We start from the raw sequence: 20,426 nt of genomic DNA, 5'->3' as shown, positions 1-20,426 counted from the left end.
ACAGTCCCAGTGGCTACCTGGTGGCTTGGAGATCTGGCAGAAAGTGGCATGAGGCAGGGCCCCACCTGCCCTGGAAGACCCAGCTCCACGGTGTGTCCTCTGAGCTCACAGCATACCCCAGAACCAGTCTGGCTTTGCCTGGAGGGCATTAGGCAGCCTTACAGGTGAGCCCCAGGGACCTCAGGCTCTCTGTGGAGGCCCAATGGCAGGGATGCGCTGGAATCTGCCTGCATTGGCCCAAGGGCACTTCCCCCAGGAGGAGGTTGTTGATGTCAGAATAAGGGAGGCAGCTTGGCAGGGGCCTGGCTATTGGATCAGGGACCTGGGTTCAACTCCTGGCCTCCCCACTTGCTAGCTGTGAAATGGGCATGAAATAACAATTCATGCTGGGGAACCTCAGAAAAACATGAAGCCCAGGGCTGGGGGAGAGGACGTGCTTGGTAAGTGCCGAGAAACAGAGTGGGTGGGGGTGGGGCAGCATCCTCCAGGGAGTGAAGGGTGCAGGTAAGATAGTTGTGCAAAGGGTCCTTCATTTGACCTCTGAGAAACGGTGCCAGCTGTTACAGAGAGAGGCCCATGGGGACAGAGCCACAGAGTGACCTGTCAGTCTACAGGCCCCAAGGTTTCAAGGGCAACAGAGAAAGTCAAGGCCAGTGATGTCGGAAAGCCCTGGGCTTGAGTTCTGGCTCTACCACTTATCTGCTGGGCAGCCTCAGCAAACTCACACAGCCTCTCTGAGCCTCAGTTTCCTCGTTCATGAAATGGAGATAACTGCATCTACCTCTGAGCTATCGTGATATCACAGACTGTGGAAAAGCCCAGGTGCAGAGCATATGCTCACTAAACAGAGTTCCTGGAGCGTGCCTGTCATTAGGACATCTCCCCTCACCGAGGCAGGGAAGCCACTCGGCGAGGCCTCGGGAAAACTGTAGACTGCCGACGGCGAGGAAGCCTCCCAGCACTTCCTTCCCAGCCGGCACTCGGGGCTTCGCTTACCTCTCTGAAAATTAAATTAAAACTCAACAGTAGTACCATTGTGGCCTCCACATCGCCGGCCTAGCCAACGAATAGTCTTTAATATCCACCGCTGACAGGATGGAATTAGCTGCATTTTTTTGTTTGGGTTTTTATTTCTTGCTCTAACTTCCACTCTCCCCCACAGGGTGTAAGCTGGTGTTTAATCCCATCCTGAGAGCACCGGGCCACTCTGCAGCAGGACGGGCGGGAGGCTGGGCCCCTGGCGACCCGGACCGAGGCGCGGGCCGCGGGACCTGCTGGTCCCCGGCCCTCGAGTTGGCCAACACGGGGTCCGAAGGCACAAGAGAATCAATGAGGAATTATCGCTAAGCCTCCTGGTCATTACCCTCATTAGAGGTAACCGGAGCCCGGCGGGCCCGGGCGCAGCTCTAAACCCCACTAAGACAGGCTGCACGGGGAAGAATACGCTGTAATTTAATAATCCTGGAAACAAGTCCGCATTCTTTTTTGTCTTTGGCCCAAAGGAGAGGTAATTCCTGATGTAGCCAGAGGAGCGGAACCAAGCCAACTCGAGAGAAAGGCCCAGGCTGGGTGAGCAGGGAGGACCTGGCAGGATTTGAGGCTGTGCTCCGCTTCTCCCAGGGAGCATCACCTCCCCTTCCTCCACAGCCCCATCAAGGCCTCTGCTAGCCCTTCAGAACCTTCCAGAACCTTCATGTGCTTTAGAGAAAGGAGCCCCCTTCTCCAGGTCAATGCAGCCCTGCATTCGACGTGGGGAAGCAAGTGGAGAGGAGGCTAGATTTCAACCCCACTTCAGCGCCCCTCTTATAAGCGTGCCCATCTTAGGTGGGTGTGTCCTCCATGAACCTGAGCACAGCGTGAAGGGTACACGGAAGATGCTTGATAAGGGCTGATGCTTTTTCTAGGCCTAGTTCCAGCCTGCTCGGTCCTGGCCCACTTGGGCAAGTCCACTGGAGTCACTGAGCAATAGCCACCCATGGGGAGAGGGTGGCTCTTGACTTTACTGCCCCTTGTCCTGCCCTCCAACATCTCATTCTCACCTGGGAGGTGGGTGCTCTGGACAGAATGTCCACGTTGAGGGCCGAAGCCTCTTGCAGATGTTTATGTGCGTGCGCCTATGTTCCCCAGCCTGCCACCACAGTAAAACCCAAAGGCTCACCTGACTCTTGCCCACATTGGGGGGCAGCCCAGGCCAGCTCTGGCCACTCCTGGCTTCTCAGTGTGTGGCTACTGGGAACCAGCACACAGGGACGTGACCCATGGAGATGGGTGGCCCATGTAGAATCCCACCCAAGAGAACCAGGCAGGGTCTCTCGTTGAGACATTTGTGACTTGGGGTTGGAATGGCAGGGCCGAGGGGACAGTGGTAGCCTAGGGGAGCAGGGGAAGACTTTGCAGAGGAGATTTTCAATGAGTCTTGAAGGTGAACAAGTGCTCATAGATGGGGAATCAGCCTCACACTTGAGGCTGTTTCAGCAGCCCCTCAGTCCATGCTCTGGGCTCCTTGGACCTGACTCCGTGACCTTGGCTGAGTCTACTGAGGGAGGCAGGAAAAGCGGGTTTCCTATAAGCACCCCAGGCTGGCTGGATCCCAATGGTGTAAGTAGATTGGCGGGTATTTGTGGGGGGCTGTGGAGGGGGTAGGTGGTTCAGGAAACCAGCAGGAAGGCAGGAGACCCTCCTGAAAGTGAAAGCAAAAAACAAGGAGAAAGTGGCAGTCCCTGGGGAGAAGCCTGCCTTCCCACGCAGCCTGCCAGGAATGTGCTGACAGGGTGGGAAACCTGTCCCCAGAGGTGCCAAGGCCCTTCCGTCCAGCTCCTTTATGAAAACAGCGTCTGTCTTTTAGTCCGCGCGCCCTTCCTCCTGGTGCGGGCCTCGACAGTACCTGAGACATATAAACAGCGCAGAGCCCAGACTATTGAATTAGGCCGCTTCTGGAGTTGCTGTCGTTGGCACAGCGGTGCCTCGGTGATTGCTATCAGCTATAATCAAATCTGGAGAGTGGCTGGAATGCTAATACCTCCCCAGCAGCGTGTCCTTCTGCGGACACAGGCGGCCTATCCCCCCCCTTGTCAAACGGTCCGGGTGGCTCCAATCCACACCCTTGTATGCTTCAGCGAGGCCTTCAGCCCACACCTGAAAAGCCTTCCCACCTTCCTCATGAGTCAACTGCCGCTTCCTTTCAAGACCAAGCTCAAAGCCCCATGACTCAGCTTTTTCCTGCCTCCACTCTTGGCAGCACGGCCCAGTCATGGGCACCAGAGTCCAAGCCCTGGCTGTGCTGCCTCTGAACCCACGTGACCTCTGAGCCTCAGCTTCCCGATCTGTACAATGGGCAAAGTAATATTGGTACCTTTCTCGTATGAGGAGTGGCAGCACTAAGGACACAGCCCAGTGCCTGCCTATAACAAGTGCTTAGAAATGACATTCCTACTCACCGCGATGCGTTACTTATCATTTATTCGCTTACTGCCCCCATTCCTACCCCGTGCCTTGCGCTGCACTGCAGCCCCCAGAAGGATGCTGAGGAACTGAAACTCTTAATGTGCCCCGTGCAGCATAATTTAAAGTACTTTCACTTGTTAGCCCATTTTATTCCTGCACGTGACCCTGCGGGACAGGCGGGGCAGCAAGCACGGTCACATCCACTTTTCAAATGAGGAGAAAATTTCATGGCTGCTCAGGGGGCCCTGGTCTACTGCCCACCCCAACACTTAGCTGCAGGATGCATTCCTAACAATGCAAGAGGCAGATGGAAATGTTCACAGCAAGAAAGCGAGGGTGACTGCGGTTAAACTGTGGAAAACTGTAGTCCAGTTTTCCTCTCCAACATTGGGTCCACAGGATGAGCAGGCGGGGTGGCATCATGGGCAGGCTCTGGAGGTGAGTGGCACGGAGGAAGCTGGAGGGAACCCAATCCAGACCATTTGGGCCAGAACCCCTGCCAAGGCTGCCAAGGCTCAGGGGACCTGAGCCGCAGGGGGGGCTTTGCAAAACCTCCTCTGAGGTCTGCAGGTGCAGGAGCACTGCACACACTATTTCGTGTAATCCCTGTGAAACCCCCTACAGCCGGCATTAGCATTATCCCCATTACACAGATGCAGAAACTGAGGCCCAGGAGGACTGAGCAACCTGCCCAGACCACACAGTTCGTAGAGCAGGCAGGATTCCACTCAGGCTTGTCCTTCCCTACTTTCCTCTTTACTGTGTCCCCTTCACAAAGGCTGGCACGACCAGCCCAGAAGCTGTACCACAGGCCTGGGCCCAGCCCTGCACACTGCTTAGAGTGGGGTTCTGAACAGTCCGCGGATGGGGCACTTTCATGCAAGAAATGCCCCCTCCTCCAGTAATGGCTTCTATCCTGGGACCCCTGTCATCACAGGCTTCATACCTGCTTCAGAATGGACTTGGGAGCTCCGAGCGCTCGCTGCACCTAGAAAGCCCCAGGGACACTCAGGCTGCGGATTCCAGAGGACCCGGAAATACGGATGCGAATCTGCCGGAAACACATCACATTTCTGTGGTTGCCTCTGGCTGGGCCGGCGACTATGATGTCACTTCCGCGCGTCATCATTTAAAAGTGCGCTCCTGCGCCCGCCTTTACCCATTCACCCAACACCTGCTGCAGGGGTGTCCCATGCCCGGCCACAGTGCTAGGTGCCGGTGCCAGCAGGACGCAGACAGAGTCCTCGCCAGAGTCCTGCAGCTCACACGTGGGGGGGGGGGGCTCCACAGCCAGCAGGCAGCAATGTCTCATCGGAACTGCACACAGCGGACGAGGGGGACGCTGTGCTTGTGAGATGTGGCACTAGGCTGAACCCAAAGGGCCATGTTTGGTCCTCACATCTCTCTGAGGCAGGTGGACCAGGGATTATTTATTCCCATTTCCCAGAAAACCCAGGCTGAGAGAGGGGAAATTGCTTATCCAAAGCCTCACAGCTAATCCACAGAACCAGGGCTCACACGTGGGCTCCCTGGGCCCCCAGCCTGAGGCCCTTGCCCTTGTGCCTTCACCGCCTTACATATCTTCCTGCAGATTACTCAGCAGGGTGAAAATGCAGAGTGGATGCCGAATAGGGTGGCTACAACCGAAAAAATACTCTTTTTCCATTTCGAAAGGGTCCAGGCCCATTCTGCAAATGTAGCGAGACACCTCCGGACGTCCTCATGGTCACATGGTGAAGGCCTGGCGAGGAGCGGCTGCAAAGCTCGCGTCCTGTCGATACGTCTTTAGGATGTCCTCACAGTCGGGTTTTAAAAGCCACTGGCCAGAGGAGACCCCGCCGAGGATGCCGGGCGTGTGGCTGGGCTGCGCGCACGCGCACTTGCCGCTCGCGGCTTCCCCATCACAGGGACAAGGTCAGGGAAGAATTTTCTGTGACTAATTAGGTTTTAAGTTGCCAGAGAGAAAGTGGACATTGGCAGCCTATTGTAAAGAGTGAAACAAAGTTTGAACTAGAGTGAACTTAATTTCCTTTGCACTGAAAGGAAAGAAAGATTAATGAAATATCCCCAAATCCATCCTGTTAGTTTTTATTAAATCAGCAAATGAAATTTAACCTCCAGTTCTGTTACAGCGTCCTTTCCTGTAGATTGGGTTTCAACGAGCCTAAGTGAAACGGACACCCTCCTGCTACAACAACATCGCGATATGAAAATTGCATTATTGCCGTCAACGTCGGGTTACCTGAGGAACAAGCCACTTGGAAAACAATCATTTCCACGAGGAGCAGAATGACGCCTGGGTCGCCGCAGATCGATAAGAGCCGCGGTGACCTGGTGATGGTGTTTCTGCCACGCCACTTCTCGCCTCGGCTAAATGCTGATTTTAAAAAGATCAGCTGAATTCTATGTCAGCAGCTGCAATACTTTCACCTTCAAATAAGGGTAAGAAAAAAGGGGGGGGGGGAGACACAGCCAGCAGTGATCTGTCACGTATTGTGTGCCAGGCACTGGCTCTTCTAACGCTTTAAGGTGACAATATTTACTCGTTATAAGGACAAGGAAACTGAAGTGTTAGGAAGGCCGAGTGAACTGGCTGAGGTCACAGGGCTACTACTCAGGCTCACTTATCTCACCTGCCACTGCTTCCCGGCTTTCTGGTGTATATGTCACTTTATTCATCCACTGGACCAACGCGGGTGAGCTCAGCATCACTGTGTACCAGGGGGCCTGACGATCTCGGGAACCCTGTCTACGTGCCGACGACAACTGTGACAGCGTCTGGGCAGCCCTTGGGTCCAGGGCAAGTCTCTTCATGGCCGTGCATCCGAGGGTGGCACCAATTAGGCCTGTCCTTCGGGCACTGTGGTGACGAGGGGACAACACTCGGGACTACTTTAAACGTGGTTTGCCAGTGAGTCACACAGAGAAGCTGGCCTCCTGTTCAGCTTTCCGCTGTTGCGGGATTGAGGGGAAAGTGCCAATAGAGGTGGTTTGGGGAGGTTTGGGAACTACCTTTTCATTTCTTCAGGACTGGGGCACAGGCCAGAGCGTCACTCCTCTGAGGCTGGGAGGACCTTCCAGGCTCAGCTCTCAGCTCAGAAAACGGCTCCACCCGCCGGAGCTCCCTCGGGTGGTGTGTCCGCCTTCAGGGGAGATGAGAGGCTTGTGGCCAGAGGACAAATGGAGACAAACTGACCACTTGGCGAGCAGGCCATGCTTCTGTCATTCGGGACCTCTGTGCCTTAGGAATCTTCGCGTCCACGTTTTCTCTGGAGCACGGCTCAGTGACCCCAAGGGCAGGACACGGAGCAGCAAGGAGCTCCTTCAGACGATGCGCCAACTGGGAGGGGACTCCTCTCGCCAGCCTTCCACCTGGGACGGGGCTGTCCTGCCGGCTACCGCCCGGGCTAGCGCTTGACGTCTGTGATCCCGGCTATCTCATCTGGGGAATGGGGACGATTACAGGTCCTTCCTCACTGGCTGTTTGTCATCAGGGTTAAGTGAGAGGGAGAGTGCCAGGCATACAGTAAGTGCTCAATAAATGTTGGCTATGAAGATCCGCCTGTTCTCAAGATCTTTCCTTCCTTGAAGCATGACGATTCACACAAAACTCCTGGCATGGCAACCCGAACATTCATGCCTCCAGAGAACAGCTCTCAGGGGGAGAGTGACACCCGTCAAACATCGAGTCAAATGGGACCCATCGCAACTCTATTAGCTGCATAAAGTATTTGAAGTGATAGCCAGGGAGGAGGCCCCTCTGCCAAGGTTCCCCCGGCCTGGCCTCTGGAACTGATTACTCGGAGCCCCTCAGACACACAGGAACAAAACGATGCCAGGGTGCACCGACAAGCTGGGGCGACTCATGTTTCTAATCCAGCGCCCCCTCCCCTCCCGCCCCGGAACAAAGTCTTCTCCAGCTTTTAGTAAACGTAATTCGACAATCGTCAAAGGGAATCAGACCTCGCAGTAACGAAGCCTTTAAAAGATGTCAGAAGAAGTCAGAACCGGTAGAAATCTACTACACTTCCCACCGCCCCTCCCCTGAATTAGTATTTAAATCTTTTAGGAATAGGCTCCAGGGGCCGCGTTATTTAACGGGCTGGCAAGAATGCACTTAGGAAGGGTCCTCGTGTTTATCTTGGGTGTTACCTCCTCACTGTAATCCCCAGGCTTAATTGGAGGGTTATTGGGAAGACACCAATCAGTGAGCCCCGGATCGGAGGGGAGAATCGCCTGGGAGGTAAATAATTAGCAGAGGTGCTGCTCTGCTCCCCGCAGACCACCAACAGACTGGAGGGCTCTTAGCACACACCCCGGCTCTATCAGGAGGGCCTCCGCCCCCCTAAGTGGATCCCCCCTCCCCTGCTCATTAACAGCTCCAGCTGGGGGCTCCCCCGCACAAAGCCTCTTTACAGCACAAGGATTTAGCACAGATTAGGCGCCGAGGTGCACACAAAACATCTGGGCACAGCTCGTTTGCGGGGGGGCAAGCACCACGCTCGGCCTCAACTTCCCAGCTCACTGGGTCCCATTCCTGCTGGGGGCTGAGGGGGAGAAATGCATTATGTGTTATCTCCCACTTCCAAAGGGCTTTGTGGAGCTCGCACGTGCACACACACACACACACACACACACACACACACACGCACACGGGGAGCCATGGGGGCGGTCATCGCCAACAGCATCATGATATGACAGTGAGGTGGGTCCCTGTGGAGCTGGGAACCTCCTGCTGTGTGGTAAGTGTCAGTGCTGCACCTGTGAGGGGACCGAGTGTCAGACGTGGGTCGTGACGGACCCGACTCTGCTGCTGATCCACCCTTTGACCTCAGTCATGCTACCCTCTCTGGGCCTCTGGGTTCTCATCTTCTAAGTGAGGGTATTGGGTGGATGGCCCAGTTCTAAGGACCTGTCTCATAGGTGGCCAGACTGTGTTCTGGAGCTCCCCAGGGTGGTCCTCCCTGACCTTGGGCCAGACCCTAGCCTCTCTAACCCTCAGTTTTCTCATCTGCGTGCTGGGGATAATGGTGCCTACTCCTTGGGTAGTTGAGACGATTGAACGGCAGACGCTACACAGTGAGGCACCCCTGGAGAGAGCAGAAGGATGGGGCTCCCTCATGAAACTCCCTCCTCTATCCTGCCACTCGCTCACCTGGCTGTCCTGACATCCTCGGTAGAGCTGTTTGATCGTGGGCACAGTGGGGACCCACGCTGGCCAATCACATCATTCTCTCCTCCGTTCACTGAGTGGCTGTTATTGGGCACCGCTGGTGCACATATGGGTACTCTGCCTAGTGCCTGATCCTAGGGCCAGAGAGGCGCAGAAGCCCAGCTCCTTGCTTTCAGGCGCTCATTACCTAGGAGAGAGACAGGCAAGCAGGTGCATGAGGATACAGGCGGTGACACAGCGGCCTGGAAGCGCAAGAAGGGGGCTTAGATGCCGTGATCCCCAGCAACCTTTCTACCTGCCCAAGGAGTGACCAAGAGGAATTCTCCCTGAGTCCCGTGTTTTGGGGTCTTTGCCTAAGTTAACGTTCTGTATAAATGGGAGTCTTCACCACGCCACCCCTGCCACTCTAATGCAGAGCTGCCCACAGGGTTCCTCCACCCCGGAGCCCTAGCCACGCGCCCACGAGCGCTACCGGAGACCCTGTAAGTGCCAGCGATGCCTGAGCTGCTCTCACCACTCTTAACGCTGTCCTCCGCTGGCTGCCAATCACAGCAGCTTCAGTTAATACTTGGTGGCAACCTGCAGGACATCCCCCAGCAGAACCCTCAGCCTACAGACCCCAAAGGGAGGCACTCCTCAGGTAGGCACCACCTCGTGATCCCCAAACCTGCCCCCTCCTCTGCCTTCCAGCTTTCCTGCGGGCCCCCTTCCCCCAACGCGCCCACCCACGCCTCCTCTTTTAGTCTTTTTCATACAACAGAGTGAGATGCACAGACAAGGGAAACCCTGGAAGAACTGACCCCGAGGGGCAAAGGCTCCTGGGTAACTCCCGGTGATCACTGGGCCTCTGAAGGCTCCAGAGCTTCACCAGGGAGATGGCAGACCAGCCCCCAGAGGCTCCTGTGATCCCTCCCCTTCCTCCTCTGCAGCAAAATATCAGGGAAAGGGGAATTATGTGGATAGCTGTGGAATTTTATGAAATACAAGAAGAAAAATGCTCTAAACCCCATAATCATAAACACAGCATATGGAAAAAGGAAAGAGCGAGTTCTGAGTAAGAAGCGTCTTTTATCTCTACTCCCACCCCCCCCCTTTCTGGTCAATATTAGATACATAATCAGAGAAATGCTTAAATTTCACCCAAGGCTCGCTTGAGCTGGAAGCTAGATTTTCTTTTTTTAAAGAAATCTCCGACCATCCGTTCCGTTAGAAGAAGGATTTTCTTTCTCAAATGCTTTCACCTGTCAAAAGCCCTCTGTCCAGAAACTTAACAGATCACTCGACTCTCTGGTTCTGCAAAGCAGAGGGGAAGGGAGACCACGTCGAAGGTCTGCAGCGAGCCGGGCACAGACTCAGACAACTGGCATCTCCCGCCAGTCTCAAGGAGGCTCTGCCAGGGCAGTGGGCTGCCCACAGCTCAGAGGGGCATGAGCCTTGCCTTGGGCACCAGCTAGTGGACAGCAGGGGCAGGATTTTGCGTAACCCCCAAGCCCAGCCCACTCCCCCTCCCTGCACCGTGCTTTCCTCTGAGTAGGTTCCCTGTTAAAATACGGAAAAACTGGAGTTAGAGGGATATTTCCTCCGGTCAGCCAGGCATGTTCTCAGTTTCCTTCATGCTTCTATGTTTGCTTTCCTCTCCCAAAAAGAGTCCCTCAAATAAGATGCTCAGTCCCCTTTTCCTGTTTAATCCTCCCTCCCTCCCTCCTTCCCTCCCTGCATTTTTACTCTATTGATCATAATTTTTCTTATTTATTGAGATCTGACAGGTATCATTAGTATGCACACATCTATCAGCTTTTGGTGGATTTGTACATATACATACACCCACAGAATCACCACTCGGTGCTCTCCTCCCTCCCCTCCCCTCCCCTCCCCTCCCCTCCCCTCCCCTCCCCTCCCCTCCCCTCCCCTCCCCTCCCTCCCCTCCCCAGCAAACTCTGTAAGGACTGCCCTACCCTTCACTGCCACAGGCAGTTTCACTGGTTCTTGAGCTCCACTGCTGTATGCCTCAGGGGCACGTTCTTTTTCCTTGTTGTATAGTATTCCACCGGGTACCTATACCACTAATAACATCCATTCTACTATTGATGGACATTTGGTTGTTTGCATTTTTTTTAGCTAATGTGTATAATGTTTCTTTGAGCATTCGTGTATCTGTCTTTTGATGGATATACTCACTTTACTTGCATGTATAACCAGGAGTAGAGTTACTGGGTCGTGATATATAGGGGTCTCTTCTTGATGATTATTTCATCAGTGATAGACCTTAATGTAAAGGTCAAACAGAGAAAAAGCTAAGTCCCACTCCTCTGGACTCATCCCCCCAGAGTATATTCGAACACACTTCTTGCTCATACAACATACATGTGCACAGTACACCACACACATATAGTATTCTGCATTTTTTTCCTTTCATTTAAAAAAACAATTAAGCAAAAATGAGATCATCCTACTGGTCGCCAAGGGCACTGAGGTCTGGGGGCAGAATCCGGTGCAGCACCGAGATGCGCTGATTCAAGACCTGGACGTGTGAGGCCCGCGGCTGCCATGGCATCGCACGTGGGCCGCAAACTGCGCCCGCACAAGGGGACGGTGTGAACCCCCTGCTATAACACTATTTGTGACTTGCCTATTTTTTTTTTTTTTTTTTTGCTTGGACTTTGCGTATCTTGGCCATTGCCCCAGACTGACACATATGAATCTATTCATTCTGTTTAATAGCTGCATAATATCCCAGAATGTGGATGTAAAATTAGTTCTTCAATCAGTGTTTTCTTTTGATGGAGGTGATTTCCAGGTTTTTCACCTTGACACAAATTGCTACAATAAAAAATCTCTGAGACACATGTCATTTAGTACTGCTGCTTTCATTTTTCTTGTAAAATAGACTGCCAGAGTTGTGATTTTGGGGCCAAAGGATATGTGCATTTTCAAATTTAATATATCCAAGCTAGACACGAGAGGACAAATATTATATGACTTCATGCGTACGAGGCACACGGAATAGTCAAATTGATAGAGGCAGAAAGTAAAGCGGAGGTTATAGGGGGCAGAGGAAGGCCCCAGTTCCCTGCGTCTCAGATGGGGCACCTCCGAGGCATGGTCTACATCTCCCAGAGTCGCCAGCAGATTGTGCCTCAGAGCCACATGGCACCTTCTTGGAGATACACCTGCTGTTGGCTTCCCACTGTCTTCCTTGTGCTTCCTGGAATCACCTCCCAAATAACTGTGACACTCATATCCTTGTTTCAGGCTCAGCCTGTAGGGGACCCAGCCTAGGACATCAGCTATCGAACACCTGCCATGGGCCGACACTGCGCTTACTATGGTGAGCTGGAGACACGGGTGAGCTGGCGCACTGTGCGGCCAGGTGCAGACGCCAGGCTCCCTGGGTTGAGGAAGCCCCCCCATCGTCTGAGGAAGCCCCCCCATCGTATGAGGCAATGAGTCCAGGCCAAAAGTCTATAGAAGGGCACAGTGTCCAAGGTCGCCACCGCTGGACAGCCTGAAAGAGACCTCTGCAGAATGGCAGATACCAGGGGATGTGTGGGGGTTGGGGAGGGAGGTGACAGGTGCATTGTCAGGAGTCCTGGCACACGCAAAGGGCCGGAAGCTGGAATCTGCAGGCCCTGCGCATGCCCTACAGTAGCTGGGAGAGCCAGGGAACTCACTCAGGTGCCCAGGCCTTTATGCTCTGCTCCGTACATCAGAGCCTCTGCCAGAGTCCAGAGGGGACCACTCGAGCCCACGTGCGTGGACGTGCTTTGCAAAGCACGGTGCTGCTGGCAGTCCTTTGGGTACGTGCTTCCCTAACAGGGTGGCCATCTGTGCCCGGGGGCTTAAAAGGCTGCCATCCCACCCTCCCCCAACACACACTGTCAGAGCCACTTGGAGCGGCGGGATTCTTGAAATAGAAAGGATGGGAAAGGCTGCCCTGTCCGGTGGTCGTGATGCTGTGATTACCAGCACGATGTGTTTTTAATGCCCTCACCAACACGGAGAGGGGGCTCTCTAGCAAGAGGATTTCTTACCTGCTTCACTCTCCTCATATTTATTAACTTAACTGCCTGCAAAGTTTCCTGCGCTGGGCTGGGCTTCCAGAGACATGGAGACACACAGTCCTAAGCAGCTCATGTTCTGGTTAGGGAGGCAGGCCTGTAAAAAGCCAGGTGACTCTGAGCAAGTCATTTCACCTTCTTTAAGCCTCTGCTTTCTCATCTGTGAAGTGGGAGAACACCCCTAACCTCATACAGCTGTTTAAATGATTCATCGAGCCGAGGGAAGTGAGAGAACCTGTCAGGCCCTTGCCTGGGAGCCTAGGAAATGTGAGTTCCAGTAGCCTACTCTGTGCTCACAACCACCCTGGCACATGAAACAGGAAAGGCACTCAGCGCCCAATGTGGCATCCAAAGCGTAGGGCTACACCACATTTTACCTCTCTAGTCATCGGTTCAAAATATTTCCCGGCCAGAATGGTGTGGGCACTGACCAACCAGAATGGATGTCAGCTGTAGTAACAGCCCCTAGATAGACACACTGCCGTAAAACAGACTGGCCGCCAGCTCCGATTTACACTGGAGGCTGGCACTGGCTTTGAATGCCAAAGTGGTTCCCTGATGCAGTTAATCTAGAAGAGCTCAGCTGTCTACAGCTGGCAGGGGCTCCCCGGGTGAATACTGCCTGAGAAGGTGCCCAGGGTCTGGGGGCGGGGTGTACCTGGCTTTCCCTGCAACAGCATCACCTTAAGGAGCTGGGAGCAAACCAGACCAGGGGTCACCTGATGACAAATATAAAACATGTTGGGCGGCCAGGCTTTGTTAGTGTTTGAGAATCCGTCAAAGGTTTTTAATTAAAGTTAAGAGGATCTTTGAGGAGCCCGTGGCTTTTCAGTCTGTGTGACTGTGAGATTAGTCCTGGCTGATTGATGGGTGGTGAGAGGTGGGTATGAGGCCTCATTCAGAAGATTGCCTTTGGGAGCCCAACACGTTGACTTTTACGGAACTCAGTTTCAGAGAGGATTGCGAACACCCAGCAGGCTTAATCTGTGCTATTTACTTTGGTGTGAAAACCCAAAGTTACCAATTCTAGGGTTTTGTTTTCTTTTTTACTTTTTCTCCTAGAACCCAGGTCTTCTAACCTCCAGTCCAAAGGAGTCTTTTCATTACACCCTAAGGCCTTCTTTTAAGCATTTTTTAAGAGAATGGCCCATGGTCATTGGACTGGCTGACATTCTTTTAACAGAGCTAACATTGCTGATATGTTCTTACTCTGTCCATACTTCCTAGCTCCAAGAAGAGGCTGAATGCCTGTAGCTCTATCACACTGGCTTGGCAGCAATACCTGATTTAACAGAGAAGGTCCAATTTCAGAAATCTCTATGTAGAGGAATGAAGAAATTGGAATTCAGAAAATGGGATACTGAAGGGTTGAGAGAGGACAGCTCATCACGTTTTATTTATTAATTATTATTTTTAAACTTCACGTGAGGATATTTTTTCCCATTGCTTTTCAGACAGGGAAGGGGGAGAGAGAGGGAGAGAGAGAGAAACATCGATGTGAGAGAAACACATCGATTGGTTTCCTCCCGCACGTGAGCCTGCAACCAAGGTACATGCCCTTTGCTGGAATCAAACCCGGGGCCCTTCAATCCGCAGGCCAATGCTCTAACCACTGAGCCAAATTGGCTAGGGCCAGCTCATCACATTTTAAAAGGAAGTTTTTCTTCAACAAAGCTTTTCTGCTGGTTTAGCAGCCTGCTCTGCTGCATTAAGGGCATGGTCAACCGAAGCTTTGCTCCTACTGTGTGTCCAAGACTGGACAAGGCATTATGAACAGCAAAATGATGACCATACGGGATGAAACCAGCTCTGATAGGAGCAAGGCCATGGGAGAGCAGGGGACAGAACAGTTAGCGACCTGCTTCTTTGAAATACTCTGATGCCCCAACCAACCACCCCTTCTCGTTCTGCAAGCCCTGTGCTCCTATCCTATAGACCTCACCACTACTGCTTTGTCTGAGAATTGGTGGGTAGAGGCATCTCAGGAGCATCACTCAACATGTTTCTCTCTGGTCTCCTGGTCCTTAGCTCGATGACTGGCACACAGTAGGTGCTCAATAGCTGTCTGATGAATCAATAAATCATGATGAGACAAGTAGGGCAGACTCTAAGACCTCTGCAGGTTGGGTCTCAGGGGAAACTATTACAGCAAGAGCCAGCTGGAAAACCGAATTCAAAATTCAAATTACATGGAACGTTTTCAGGCACTGAATGTTCTACAGTTGGAAACATTGGTGTTAGGTGGAGGGGCAATGGTGACGATTGGTTTCAGTGTGGCCTGGGACAGAGAAGCAGGATGAAGGGCTGCTCATGAAATGATTGAGGGATAGGCTGATTCGACCCAGAGTTTGTTGGGAGATCTGGGGATTTCTTCACCCACTGAAGGATGCAGGCTAAACAAAATGGGGCTCAGCTGCAATTGAAGGTGGCATCCGAAACCCCACTTGGGTTTTGCTTTTACTCTGAGGTTTGAAGACTGTAAACTTGTGCTCATCTGTTTCCAATGCTCTCCCAGCACAAGCAAATCCCACACTGTTCCAGACCACAGAGCATTCAGGCCAGATGGGTCTTGAGGAGGGTGACCGGCCGCCCCAGCTTGCCCAGGACTATCCTGGTTTGAGTCCTGAGGGTCCAGTGTCCTGGGAACCCTCTCAGTCCTGGGCAGCCAGAAACAGTCACTGAGTCTTTAGGGGCCCTCACGCATCCACCGCTTGGCAATGTGACCTCAGATGAGGTGCTTCACCGTCTAAACTTTGGTTTTCTCATCTCTAAGACAGGGAGACTCACAGAGTCCTTCCCCCGGTGGTGTGAGGACACAGTGTAATGCACGTATGGCGCTTAGCACAGTACTCGGCCCCTAAGAAGCAGGCGGTAAATTATAGTTGTTATTATTGTGATATTCCAAATGCCTTGCCTTATAGATAAGGCCCAGGAGGAAAACCCATGGGGCATAGTGGAAAAGCCTGACTCCTAATCCAGTGCTCAGACCAGCAGAGGCGTGGGCTCCTCTGAGCGGCTCCCAGCCCTCCTCCGGCCACTCCGCAGCGCGCGTGTCTGTCCTAGCTTCAGTGCTGAAGCCACCGTAGCAGTGGGAGCTCTCTGGTCACAAGCAACAGAAACAGAGTCTGGCTGACCAAGTAGAAAGGGAGTTTCTGAGATGGACATGGGGGCTTTGAGACCACCCGGAAAGCTGAGGTGCCAGCTGGGGACAGACTGGTTAGTCGGGTCAGGCTGTCCCTGACGGCGCTGCTGGCAGCAGGGACTACACAGCAGTGCCCCAGGCACTGCCCTGAGAAAGAGCGTATTCCAAACAGGGTCTCCATCCTTGAGCCCACTCGAGGGTACAGGGCCCAGGAGACAGAGCCCAGCTCTCGGGGGCGGGCAGGGAGAGAAAGGGCAGGACAGAGGGACCTCTGAAGTCCTCTGCTCCCATAGCCGGTAGACAAGTACCAGGGTCCCATCAGCCACCAAGACTGCCTTCCAAGGGGGTGCCCCCAAGGAAATCGGGGTGCCATTAGGAAGGGGAAGTGGGTGTTTGACAGTGGCCCCAAACCCCAAAATCCACTCCACCCTCGAGCTCAGGGAAGGGGGTTCTACAACTCGGCCTAGAATGACCTTCATTTGGGCCCCCCTCTCCCGTCTCCCCGTTAGAATCCTGCCTGACTCAGCCCAGTTTCCAGAAGGGACCACCCGAGGGGTGCACCGTGTTCCCGCCACATGTGTTCATGTTGAACAACCCCGCGTCACCACCTTCTCTCTCGCCAACGTGACACTTTTTCTCCTAGGGGCCACTTCTTTGCTCTTCCCACCTGACTTGACTTCCTCAAACCAGGACCCCTGGGGATGGAAGCCCATTTTTCAGCGAAACGAAACTGGCAGCCGGCTGCAACCTTTGAATCGCTGAAACCCAAGTCCAAGTTCCCCTCGGAGCAAAGGGGCTGCGCTTTCGGGAGCAGCGCGGTAAAAGCGGGTGAGAGCCCGGAACGCGGTGTGGACGGGCCCCGCAGCTTGTTTGCCACAAACGGCTGCTTTTCACCCTCTAACTCCCCAAACACTCAGGGCCCGCCTGCTGAAACCTGCGCGGCCCCGCGCTGCTCTGAAGCCCAGGCTGTCTTCCAGGGTTTTTCCCTCCCAGATTTAGCTTTCTGGGCGCCCGTGGAGTCTGGTATTAATAATAAATATTATTGCCGTGCATCCTTACTTTTCCCTTAACTTAATTAGAGAAAATGTAATAGCCCTTATGAAAACAATATACGAGTTTTCAAACCTAATTAACATGATACAAAGTGCGCAGGTCACGAAAATTGTTGTTTTCTCTGGAAAGCTTCCACGCAAATAGATAAAAACAAAACTGCATTTCATTCCCCAGTCCGGGCTGCCAGGCAAATCAGAGATGACGGGCTCTCGCCCCAGGGCTCTGTCTGCCGGTAATAAATACTTTCCTTTTGTCACAATTCAAGGGAGAGCAAGAGCGATAGGCGAACCCTATCAAATATTCCGAGGGGAGTCAAGTCAGCCGTGACCGGGCTTCAGCCTTTGACCCTTCACGATCCTTAAGCCGAAAAGCAGCCCAGATGGAAGGGCCCCCCGCTCCCCTGCGTGGAAATTGAGTTCTGCATGTGGCCCCCTCCTTCGTTCCCGGTCGAGACTGGCCAGTCCCGGGCACCGGGCATCCTTCAGTGGGCCTCGCTGGGTGCTGGGGTCCTGACTGCCACCAGGCGGAGTGGGCAGAACCCCAAGCTCCAAGCCTGACTTGGGGTTTTCCCCAAAGCCGAGCAGGAGGCGCTGTGGTTCCTCACTTGGTAGGGAAGACAGCACCCCTAAGTGCCCGGCTCGGGCTCCACCAGGAATCTCTCCGGCCTCCCCAAAGTGCACGCGTGGGTCATTTCTCAGAGCACACCTCTCCTTCCTTCCTTCATCAGTAGCCCCCCATGTGCTAGGAGCGCACCTCACTTTCCTCTCCTGGGTTTAAATCCAGGCTCCCCCGTGTGGAGGCCTGGGTGAGCCTTCCACCTCTGTGAGGCTGGTCTGTGAAGTCAACATAGTAAGAGTCTCTACTCGCTAGTGTTGGGGGAAGCTTAAAGTGCCTACTGTGTGCTGAGCACATAGTAGGCATTTTAGAAATGCGACTTCCATTTTTCTTCTCTAGTCATATAGACAACTTCCAGTCATGTATCCAGTCTGAACATGGAGCAGGACAAGGCCCCCACCCCACTCCTTTCCACAGCTCATGAAGCAGCAGCTCACAGCAGCCCTTCTCACAAAGGCTTTGGGTTCTGCTAGCTGGGTCTTTGCATCCTAGTGGCATCCGTGTCAGGGAGCTGGAGGTCCAGAGGGAGAGCAGGGGCATGGAGGTAGGCTCCTACCCTGGGCACAGAATCGTCAGGACTCAGGGAAGGACCAGATTTACACGCACACACACACGCACATGCACACAGAATCTGGGTTCTGATTAGTCCAGGAAATGGGAGTAGGGACCCGGAGCATCAGACCAACACAGAAGGCTGGAGGACCCCGCCCTACAAGGCGAGGGCAGCTCCGCAGGATTGCAGCGATCTGTCAAAATACCCAACTCACAGTGGCCAAGATGAAAGTCTGTCCCAAGCCTGCTGTTCCCACATGCTCCTTTCATTCCTCAGACAAATGACGAGCCATCTACTTGTAAGACACCAAATCAGGAAAGAGCTGTTTACAGTCAGACGTGGTGATGTTGTCATGGTAGTTATTATGTACATGTAGTTATTATTACTCCATCATTATAATAATAATAATAATTATTATTATAATAATTATTATAAACCAAAGCATGCTTCTAAATGCACATGTTACAAATGCTTTAACACACGACGCAGACACCAGGTTGCTAATGGTTCCTGAGTCCAGTTTTCACTTATTTGCATGGGTATGTGGTTTCCGTTGGCAAGTTTAAAGTTTCCTGTAACTGAATTGTGTGGATGGACAATAGTAACTGACTTAGCAGAGCAGTGCCTGCTGGGGTGGGGAGTTGGGGGAGGCCAGGTTCAAAAATCAAGCTGATTCAGGAACCAGAGAAGACTCAGGAGTTGCAGGCTGCAGACGCCTCAAAGGGTCGGGTGCAAGGTGTGTCTTAAAATAAGAAGATGGGTCCAGAAACCATGTAAAGAGCAGTTAGAACCCCAGCTTCCCTTCCCTATCATGCTCCACCATGTGGTACCCATCCCGCAGGCTAGCAGCAGATAAAGGTTAATCTCTGAAGAAACTGAATCAGGGAGGGTCAGAACCCATGAAAACGAGGCACAGCTGAGGGGATTAAGTAAGAGTTGGTCCTAAATGGTGGGGCCCCTTTTCCCGCTCTGGGCTCCCAGCATCTTCCACAGGTATGAGTGTGGAGCAGACCTCTCTGGGAAACTGACTATCTGAGACAAAAATAAATATAGCTACTCACACTGGAGGTCCCTCAAGAAACAGCCACAACCCTGTAAAGAGGCCCACCCATCAACTAGGCCCACCCCTGCATCCAAAGCTTCCAGTTGGCTTTTAGCGCTTTGTTCTTAAAAATGAACAGGCAGACAGGAATCCCCAGACCTGAGGAAAGCACTAAAACCAGCGAACAGAACAAAGGACCATGTAGGAAACAGAGACTTCAAAAACACTAATTAATATCCTCAGAGAGATAAAAGAAAATATTGCGTTCAAGAACAGGATGTCATTTATAGTGCTCTTAGAAAGTAAAACCTACATCAAATAAAAATTCAGTAAAGGGGTTGGAAGATGTAATGAGGTAACCTTTTGGAAGACATAACAGAAAGACAAAGGGCTGGAAAATAGAAAACCAAAGAAATGAGATTATCAATTCAGGAGGTAAAATATGAAATTATTAGGACTTCCAGAAAACAAGAGAATTGAGAAAAGAGAAAGAAAAAAATAAAATAATACAATTAAGTTTGGCAGAATGTAATCAAATGAGTTGCCAGATTGAAATGACACACTAAACACCTAGCTCAGTAAAAATATAAGGTCTTCACCAAGGCACATCATTAAAAAATTTTTTTTAAAAACAGACATAAAAGGGCCCGGCCGGGCGTGGCTCAGCGGTTGAGCGTCGACCTAGGATCCAGGCGATCAGGGTTCGATTCCCGGTCGGGGCACATGCCCTGGTTGCGGGCTCGATCAATGACTCTCTCATCATTGATGTTTCTATCTCTCTCCCTCTCCTTTCCTCTCTCTGAAATCAATAAAGATATATATAAAAACAAACAAACAAACACACACACACACACAAAAAAAAAATAAATAAAAATAAAAACAGACATAAAGGGATCTTAAATGCTCCCAGGAGGTGAGGACAGGTCATATAGAAAGAATCATGAATCACAATTGGACTGAATTTCTTGATATTTTTTAAGAAGGTAAAAAATGATGGAACAATGCCTTCAACATTCCAAGGAAAATTATTTCCAACCAAAAATTGTATACCCAGAAAAAGTAGCAACTGAGTGTGAGCACAGGCTAAAAACAATTTTAGATATGGAAGGTGTGAAAAACTTTACTTCCATTAACCATGTCTGAGGAAACTACTAGAGGATGCGCTCCTCCAAAATAAGGGAGTAAGCCATGAAAGAGAAAGTCATGTGTCTTAATCTGCTTGAGCCACTATAACAAGATACCACAGACTTGGTGGCTTAAACAAAAGTTTATTTTCTCACAGTTATGGAGTCTGGAAGTCCAAAATCAAGGTGCCGGCCAATTTTGTTTCTGGTGAGAGCTCCCTT

This window comes from Miniopterus natalensis, chromosome 1, assembly GCF_054644295.1.
Source record: "Miniopterus natalensis isolate mMinNat1 chromosome 1, mMinNat1.hap1, whole genome shotgun sequence".
In the NCBI taxonomy this organism is placed as follows: Eukaryota; Metazoa; Chordata; class Mammalia; order Chiroptera; family Miniopteridae; genus Miniopterus; species Miniopterus natalensis.
Note: the sequence above shows the minus strand (reverse complement) of the source record.